Source organism: Panthera onca, chromosome X (assembly GCF_046562875.1).
Source record: "Panthera onca isolate mPanOnc1 chromosome X, mPanOnc1 haplotype 2, whole genome shotgun sequence".
Classification (NCBI taxonomy): domain Eukaryota; kingdom Metazoa; phylum Chordata; class Mammalia; order Carnivora; family Felidae; genus Panthera; species Panthera onca.
The window spans coordinates 35899319-35909954 of NC_138357.1; positions in this window are offsets into that span (position 1 = coordinate 35899319).

Sequence of the window (10636 nt, forward strand, 5' to 3'; positions counted from 1 at the left end):
CTTTTACATCATATCAGTTACCTGCAGGATAGTTGGAGACCTATCAGCGCGATTTCCCGTGTCCAGGTTCTGTCTCAAAAATTAAACTCACAACGTATAAAACCTGTCCCTACGTTAAAGGGAACCCTGCTTTTCCCCGCCCCCAGATGGTTCTGACTAATTACTCTTTGATGGTGCACTCATATTCTTTCTTTCACAGATTGCTTATCACAAAGATGTTGCTTTTATTTCCCAATTTCAGCGCTCATTGGGTTCTCCATTCTTTTCCCTGATTTTCAGAAAACCAATAAAGCGTATTCAATTGGACATTCCTCTGACTTGCATCCAAAGTCACTGAAGACAACATCTGTGTGGCATTTGACAAATCACGTCCCCTTTCCAAAGCTGACCTGCACCCGTACACCTTCTTGATCTTTCTCATCTCTTCTGCAAACTAAGTTGACTGCAACATGTTGACGCTTTTATTTTTTTGAATACAACTTTTGTTTTCACTTAGCTTGTGTGAAATTAGCATTCGTAACTAAATTATTACTTGTTCATCGATCCCAGTTCCGTGGAACTAGATGCGCATTTGTGTTGTTCCCAGCAGTTTTGTGGAAACGAACAAACTGTGTCTCATTCTTTATCGGCATCTCTATTTTAACACGAAGCACACAGCCTGCTTTGCATTATTTTCGTATATATGCGTCTAGCTAAGTGACGGTCCCACATCTCTGTGATTTGCTAGGGCCATATCCCAGTCATTTCTCAGTATATAGCACAGTGTTGTAAATGCAGAAAGCACTTAAATAAAGTGGTAGGTAATTTCCGTTGAGTGATGTGTTTTGGCTAACAACGAGCTTTCTGCTAACGTATTTGGTCAAGTGCCACTATGTGCTGTATCCCACGTTTGTTTTGGTGGCATGGCTCAGCAGAAGAGGCTAAGCTCTTTATTGGTCAAAGTGGGGGAAGTTTGTGGCCCACTGCATGCTTATCTCCGGTGTTTTATTAGGACTGTGGTTAATCATTGTTAATTACTAATCCTTTTGTAGCCCTTTGCAGTCCTGCTCATTGAATGCCAAGTGATATATTAGGAGATGTATATTTTATATCACAAATCTTCATAGCACATAGAAGGAAGCTATTATGACAATTACAGTATGCATAACGGTATTTACTGATATACAAGACTTTGTTACAAATGCTTTACACACATATTTTCGCTGACCTCTCGCCACAACCCCATGAAGTTAGTATTACCGATATAGTTGACCTTTGAATGATGTGAGGGTTAAAGGCACCGACCTCCTGTGCAGTCGAAAATCCGCATGTAACTTTTGACTCACCAAATACTTAATTGTTTGTAGCCTACTCTGGCTGGAAACCTCACCAATAACATAAAGAGTCGATTAACACATACTTTTGTATGTTATATGTATTATGGACTGTAGTCTTACAATACAGTAAGCTAGAGAAAAGAAAATATTAAAAAATCATAAGGAGGAGAAAAAACATATGTAGTACTATACTGATACTGTAAGTTGACATCATCTGCTTATAACGTGAATCATCTGTTAGGACCTACGTCAATATTATCTTACGTCAGGGGCACCTGGGTGGCTCAGTTGGTTATGTGTCCGACTTCAGCTCAGGTCATGATCTCGTGGTTCGTGCATTCGAGCCCCCATGTCAGAACCTGTGGTGACGGCTCAGAGCCTGGAGCCTGCTTCAGATTCTGTGTCTCTCTTTCTCTCTGCCACCCGCCCCCCACTCACACACACACACACACACTCTCTCTCTCTCTCTCTCTCTCTCTCTCTCTTTCTCTGTCAAAAATAAACATTAAATTTTTTTAAAATATTACTTTATATGGTATAAAACACTAGATGTTATATGCATTACACTGGACATCAAAAATGAAAATATGTGAAAGAGGATGTGGCTAGGAAACTATTACAGTAGTAGAGTATTAACTACAGTTAATTTTATGCCGTTATGATTTAATACTGCCTGTTTACATTTGTTTATATTTCTCTTGACCGCGAATGGTGCCATGTACGGTGTGTGCATAAAGTTTGATAAATTTTAACTTTCTATAACATAGTTGTGTATATTTTATGGTAATAAATGATCAAATAGGCCGATAGGTACAAATATTTTGTGCATTCATGACATACCTTTTTCTTAATCTTTTCGATATCTTTAGGCGAGGCAGTTCATCTGTGAGATTTTTTTCAGATTGTCTCAAATCTCCAAAAAGTTTTCCAAAATATTTATTGAGAAAAAAATCCCACATATAAGTGGACCCATGCCGTTCAAACCTGTGTTGTTCAAGGGCCAACTGTGTATCCATCTTATAGATAAGTAAACTGAAGTTCAGACTCATTAAGTAATTTGCCCCGTACCACACAGCTGGTTAAAATAGATCAGGACAAATATAAAATAATAATGAGCAGAGACATGATGGAATTAAAGTTTAATGAGGGTTGAGTGGAGAATGAAATCAACAAGTTGAAAGAACTGACCAGAGAACAGAAAAATGAAGAAAACGGATTAAAATCTCAAGTAATCATATTTGAAAGTTTTAGATTTTATACACAAAGAAAGCATTCTAAAGGGAATGCTTGAGGGGCACCTGGGTGGCTCAGTCGGTTACGCATCTGACTTCGGCTCAGGTCATGATCTCACGGTCTGTGGGTTCGAGTCCTACATTGGGCTCTGTGCTGACAGCTCAGAGCCTGGAGCCTGCTTCGGACTCTGTGTCTCCCTCTTTCTCTGCCCCTCCCCTGGTCACGCTTGCTCGCTCTCTCACTCTGTCTCTCTCAAAAGTAAATGAACATTAAAAACATAAAAGGAATGCCTGATCCCAAATCAGACTGCCTTAAAGGAGTAAAAACCAGGCTGGCCTCAAAGTTCGGCGTTAAATGCCGGAAGACAATGCAGCCATCTAACATTTTTCACGGCTTATTATATACTAAGCGCTGTGTTACATACTCAACATTGCCGGTCTCATTTGAAGCTCCAAAACAGTCCTGTGAAATTGGCGTTATCTTTTTTTCCTCATTGGAGGCTGAGAAAACTTGAGGTACAATATTAAGTAATTCGTCAAGTCCTCACAGCCAGTAAGTTGGAGAACCAGAACTTAGACCTGTTTGTATCCCAAACCTATCCCTTTACCGTTTCCATAACCTCCCTAACTTGCTTCTGCATCTCTGTTCTCAAGTGCTTAAACTTCTGTCTTCTGCTGGTTCTTGCTTGGTTTAACCCAACACATGGAGTATGTCCTCATATCAAAACGTGGATGCTTGTGTTAACACGCGTTCTACCACATCGCACTCCCCATGCCCGACGTGACCTTAGGTTGAGACTTTAAACCTACGCTTGATGCTTCCTCTTTATGAGTGGTGTGGTCCGAATGTTTGTGTCCCCTCAAAACCCACAGATTGAAAACCCAATGACTAAGGTCACGGTATTAGGAGGCGGGGCCTTTGGGAAGTTTTTAGGTCATGATAGCAGAGCCCTTATGAATGGAATCAATTCTCTTGAAAAAAGACCCCAGAGAGATCTCTCTCTCCCCCTTCCACTATGTTGTCATGAATTTGGACCACCCAGCATCCCGAACTGTGAGAAATAAATTTCTGCTTATCAGGTACCCAGTCCATGGTATTTCATTACGGCAGACTGAACAGACTGAGACAGTAAGACGGTGTTTCTGAGACGTGACCCTGACAGTGACTTGAACAAGCCAGCGTTTCTTGTAGCTCATTTATGACTTTTGTATTTCCCCCATCTACCTTTACTTCCTCTGCCTTCTGCCTCAGCTCATGGCTCACCAGGCTCTACTTCCTGCCCTGAAGTGCTCCCTGTAACATCCTGTTTAAGGACAGGTAGATCTGATGACCAAAGAATGTCTGAATATTAAATTCAGCTGAAATGTCGTTCTGTGTATTGCTGTCTTGGATAAAAGGGTTTTTTTTTTTTTTTCAAATATTTAAATTATACGAAAAGTCTCTCTTTTTGACATGAAATAGTATCAAAGAACCAGGACTTTGAGAGTGGATCTGTATGTTCTTCTAACACATTGTTCCTCGGGCTCTCAGGAAACTGTGTTTGTAAACGAGATGCAGGGGTGGACAGAAATGATTTGTACGTATGCATGCTATCTGTATCTGCATATATGCTTTATAAAAAAATACTTCAAATTTATTTCTACAAAATTTACTAACTGCCTACTATAGGCCAAAACATTCTTCTTCTGTATCTCACACCTCATGTCTAAAATGACCTTAGACTTGGGCTTTAACCCTATACTTGATATTTCCTATTTTATAAGTGAATGTTTGTGTTGCCCCCAAATTCCTATGTTGAAACTCTAATGCCTAAGGTGATGGCCTTTGGGAGGTGATTTGTTCATGACCTAAAGAGAGCTTGGTTGTTGCTTCAGAAAGTAGCATGGTTCTAGAAGGAGATGAAATAGGCTCCAAAAGACGACAGACTTAGCTTGAATCTTGATTCTTATTCTTTTTTTTAATAAGTTTTTTTATTTATTTGAGAGAGAGAGAAGGGGGGAGAGAGAGAGAGAGCACAAGCCAGGGAGGGGCAGAGGAAGGAGAGACAGAATCCCAAGGAGTCTCCACACTGTCAGCACAGAGCCCAATGAGGGGCTTGAACTCACAAACTGTGAGATTGTGACCTGAGCCAAGATCAAGAGTCGGATGCTTAACCAACTGCACCACTCAGGCACCCCTGAATCTCGACTCTTATTCTTAACACCAAAGTGACCTTGGGCAAAAGACTTAAAGTCTTTAAAGCTTTCACAGAAAACCAGGGGATTTTCCTCATGGTGTAGCTATGCAGATGAAATGAAATAGTGCACACTAAAACATCAGAGGAAGTTCATGGTATACGCTAAGCACTGAAACAATATTACTCACTCAGTCTGCCTTCCCATTTGGTGTTTTCAACATGTGGGACAATAATGATGGCAGGCTAGCTTTATGACACAATTAGAGGGAACTCCAGAAAATGGTTGACTCATACCCAAAACAACATATAAACAATATACAAGAGGATTTGCATAACATACTGCTTTTTATGCTTAAAATTTTTTAACGTTTATTTATTTTTGAGAGAGACAGAGCGACAGAGTACGAGTGGGGAAGGGGCAGAGAGAGAGGGAGACACAGAATCAGAAGCAGGCTCCAGACTCTGAGCTGTCAGTACAGAGCTCAACATGGGGCTCAAACCCATTAACTTTGAGTCCATGACCTGAGCCGAAGTTGGACACCCAACCGACTGAGCCACTCAAGTGCCCCTTTATACTTTTCAAAGTACCTTTTCTTAGATTGCTTCATCTGTATTTTACAAAAATTCTGAGGCAAATGGATACATTATAAGGATGTTGAGGCACAGATAGGTTAAGTGATTCTCCCAAAACATAGGGGAAAATTATCTAAAAGTGGTTTGTTGCAGACAATGAGAGAGCTCTAAAAATTCCAAAACTGATTCAAAGTTTTGATCTTGGGAGATTTGAATGAAGTTCCTAATGCCAGTTGTCTACTGAGCATGCATAACCTGGCTGAATCTCAGGTCATTCCATGACAGATGGGTCATGGTAAAATGCAATCTGGAGGTAGGAATGAAGGTATTATGGTTGACGCTCTGAGATAAGGCTTATAAATAACAATGAGATTCCACATTGAAGACCCAATTTGTCTTAGTTTCTTATGCTAAAATAGTAGGGATAGGGGAACAAAATCATCTGAAAATAGCATTACATGTTTTCCTTGCTTTGGCATTGTATCGCAATTATTCACATTGTTACTAGTGAGAAAAACTAAGTGAATGATGCATGGGACCTCCCTGTACATTTCTTTGGAGAGGGTAACTTCATGTAAATCACTATTATCTCAGGATAAAAAGTTAAAAAGATAGCAGTGCACAGCGTAATCCTGTGCTATTTGGTCCCTAATTCATTTTTCTTTATTTAAAAGCAGTTGTATTAGCTTTTATTGAACTGAGATTGGAATTTAATATTTAAAGAGCTGAGCGTGAGAAAAAACCCAAGGAGTCACCTCACTAAATAAAAGATAAATTCTGAAACTCATATAGTGAAAAAAAACACCCGACTAAGAATGCTCCTGGACACTAGGACAGCTGGACACCAGGCTGTGTGCATTCAAGTCTGTAGACGCAGATCACAGCTCCAGAAAATGTGATGGATGGCATGGCAGGTCGTTACTGTGAGTTGATAAGCTCCTCAAGAAACTTCTTTCCTTACCAGCTATATTTCCTGTTTTTGTTTTTAATTTTTTAATGTTTATTTTATTATTTAGAGAGAAAAAGAGAGAAAGAGACAGAACGTGAGTGGGGGAGGGGCAGAGAGCGAGGGAGATGCAGAATCCGAAGCAGGCTCCGAGCTGTCAGCACGGAGCCCGACGTGGGGCTCGAACCCACAGACCGCGAGATCATGACCTGAGCCAAAGTTGGACGCTTAACAGACTGAGCCACCCAGGTGCCCCACCAGTTACATTTCTCACCCAAACACAGCTTATGCAAGTGACTATCAGCCATAGTGGTCATGGGAAACCCTTTTTTCTAGTCAAATGCAATTGATACTATTGTGAGACAGGCCCTTGTTAAAGAAGAGAGTGCTGCATCCAATATGAGAAGCTTTATTCTCCTTATCAGGGTTCAGAAAATGTTACTAGGACTCAGACAAGACTATCAAAATAGATAACTATTGAAGACAGTTATTTCCCAGGCTATGACAGTGCTAGCTACTGAGTAGGCTAGACCCTTGTGAGAACTCCAATGTAAAGCTGGGGTGATCTGTTTATCTATGCTCGGTCCTGCTGTTTCCTTCTTGTTTCATTTGTCTGTGTTCATTACGATAATCTGCCTCTAAACTGCATCCTTCAAAAAATGCCCTTATCATTATCTGTACTGTAACCCATCTCCTGATTGTCATCCTCCATTTAGACGGGATGTACCCAAATGTCTTCACATTGGCCCCTAGGTACTCACGCTCCATACTATGGTTTTCGACCTTGATTACCCTGATCTGAACACTAATCGCATGGTTACCTTCGTTTTCTCCACTCCTCACCCATCAACATGTAACTATTCTATGTCTCACCCAAACAAAGACCAAAGAAACTGGTTAACTAATATACTAAATTCTAGATTAATTCTTTACACCAGTAGTTATTGAGGAATTACTTTATATAAGGCATATTCTAGGGCATGATGTTATAACAATGAACAAAACAGATAAATGCTATGTCTTTAAGCAACTTACACGTTAGTGGAGGAGACAGGAAATAAACAAACAAGCATGCAATATAACGCCAAGCAGTAAAATCACTATGAAGAAAATAAAACAGGATAAAAGAATAGAGAATATTGCTATGAAGAGGAGGATCTCAGGGAGAACTCTCCCTGAGTCAACGGTATTTGAGTAGAAACCTAAATGATGTGAGGGGGGGAGTCATGGGAGGAAGGGGAGTTCCAGGCAGAAGGAATAGCAAGTATAAAGATTAAGTGAAACTAGTAAATTATCACATTAGATAGTCAGCATTCTCTATGGGTCATGCTTGTTGATTTCAGTGTTGTTTTTTTTTTTTTTTTCAAAAATGCCCTTTTATAATACTGATGTCCTAGAGGCCCTACAAGATGGTGGGTTGTAAAAGGTCATAGTAAGAGCAACATTTAAATTTATTGAAAACATTCTTCTTCCTTGCAGCTACCATATGTGGATGAATTCCGCATCTAATCCCTACTATTCCCCAATAACTAGAATCTTCAATGAAACACACCATTTTCTCCCCAAAGGGCCTGAGGGATACTAAACAGACTGGTCAAAGCTATTTTGTTCTAGTCCATTGTATAAAAGACTGCCAGTGACTGTTACTTTTAATCAATAAAGATTCTAAAGAACAACAGAGAGACAGTCTGGCCACATCTCCGTTCCTTTTATACTAATTGGTTTAGCTCTTAATACTTGAGCTCTCTCTCCCCCCGCCCCCACAAAAAAAAAATCTATGTACACAATGTTACCCTTCTTTTCAATACTTCTTCCCAGTGTTTCTGTTTTCTCCTCTCTATTGATCCTGATGCCAGGATCACCATCTCTGTTTTGCGTGCGATACACCATTCTTTGTGTTGCTAAAATAGCTCATTTGCTCATTCTGTGTCAAAACACTTCCTGCTGATTATGAATTCTCCAGGGCTCTGCTCTTGGTTATTTGCAATTATGGCTGAACAGAATCCTGAGCAATTACTCCTGCACATAGCACACTCGATTCAGTCAGGTATAATACCCAAAGCATTTGCATTTGTATAGAAGATTTAGGATGCTATAAGGGAAACGTTGCAGTAATTGATTGAGATTCTTTCTTTAAGCTGCCATAAAATTTTATTTTTTAAAGAACTGGCAACTAAAACAATGCATACGAACTTTTCATGGTGAAATCTATCTTACCTTTCAGCAGTAAAGAACCAGGCGTTTGTAACTTACACTGATTTTATTATAATTGCCGTTCAGTCAAACAGTTTATAAAGACAAACTCTTCCGAAATGAGTTCAAACACTAATTGAAGAATGGGCATTTCACAATTTGTTCCGTGTGTTATTCCTGACCCAGTGGAAGTCTGGTTCTCTAATAGAACATAATCAGGCATATATGTGGGAAATTAAAAGTTAAATCAAACTGCATTGCACTGAACTCAATTTAAATGAATTCGTGTCTTTTACTGTGTCTATAGTAAATTGCCATACTTTCCAGCAGTCATGAAATCTGAAGATACCTAACGTTAAAACTAACATTACGAGTCGGTCTCCATGCTGATTCAACATAATTTTACTTTGCTGGAATGTAGGGACTGAGGCCCTCAAAGTATTTGTGACACCGAGCAATGCAGTTATACTTAGCATTTTCCATTTTTTTTTAACATAGTCTAAATAAGACTGAGAAATGACTTCCATGTAAGGTTAAAAATAAAGGATTTCTCTGCTCCATAGAGCTTCCAAAGTTTACTCTAACTTTGTTGATGCCTGGGTCCTACAATTATCTCTACTTTGGTACAAGTTCTTGTTTTTGCTCCTGCCTCGGTGTTTCTTTTTTTCAAATACGTTTTTTCATTGAAGTAACTTTAAAAAAAAATGTTTATTTATTTATTTTGAGAGAGAGAGAGAGAAAACGGATGTGTGTGCAACCAGAAGAGAGACAGAGAGAGAGGGAGAGAGAGAGAATCTCAAGCAGGCTCCGCACTATCAGCCTGCAGCCGGACACAGGGCTCGATCCCATGAACTAGGAGATCATGACCTGAGCTGAAATCAAGACTCCCACACTTAACCGACTGAACCACCCAGGCGCCCCTTGCCTCTGTGTTTCTATAGCCCTTTATTCATCTCTAGCAAAGTGTCTAAGATATTTCATTGTTTTTATCTATTATAGGTTCTTCTTATCCACTAAATGTTGAGATCAGGTTCTGCGATCCACTTAACTTTATATTCCCTTCTCTACTTCAATGCTTGGTACCAAGTAGGAACTCAGGACACGTTGATGGAATGAACAAATGAACAAGTGGATACATAAGAGTATATCACTGCAACTTGTCCTTTCATTTTATTTTATTTTTTTTTTTTTAATTTTTTTTAACGTTTATTTATTTTTGAGACAGAGAGAAACAGAGCATGAACAGGGGAGGGGCAGAGAGAGAGGGAGACACAGAATCTGAAACAGGCTCCAGGCTCTGAGCTGTCAGCACAGAGCCCGACGCGGGGCTCGAACTCACGAACCGCGAGATCATGACCTGAGCCGAAGTCGGACGCTTAACCGACCGAGCCACCCAGGCGGCCCTTGTCCTTTCATTTTAAATCACTTTCAGGGGATGGCATTTTAGAATACTGAGTACCCTGAAAAACCTGAGAAATTCTTAGTCCCTGCACATGAAAGACATCTAGATAAACAAATCGTAAAATCTATACTAATTTTCTCAGTCATAAATCATTTAAACTGACCTTGAGGACATGCCTACCGATATGATTCGAATTGCTATTTCATGCTAATTTATTATTGATCCACACAATTATGAACAACACTGACAAAAAAGCAGAATATAATAATAGCAAGTTGTAATGCGATACTTTTGAAAATGTAATAAATTGTGGTACTTTCTTCCATCTGAGGTTTTAAAACTAGAAATTACATTCCTCTGAGGCATTGTTGATTTATACAAAATAGTTAACTCATTCTGGTAACTTGGACTTAAAAAAAATCATAATTGGAAAAAATGCTATGGCACCTTCTGCACATAGAATTTCATCTGAAATTGGAAATTAGATTTAAACTACCGGTGGGAGAAGTACTCACGGTTTAACTATTTAGAATAGTGCAAATGCCCTGCTCCTTGCCAAAGAATATAAAACTATAACCTCAACGTGGTAGTACAAGGCTGACAAAATCCTTTAAGACGGGTCTGTCTTCCCTTGGGGAAAATGGCAGAATAGAGGGACCCTAGTCTCACTTCCTCCCATGGATACAACTAGATAACACTCACAGTATAAATAACCCAGAAAATGACCTGAAGACTGGAAGAATAAACTCCTCAACTAAATGTAGAGAAGTGGCCCCACTGAAGGTAGGAAGGACAGA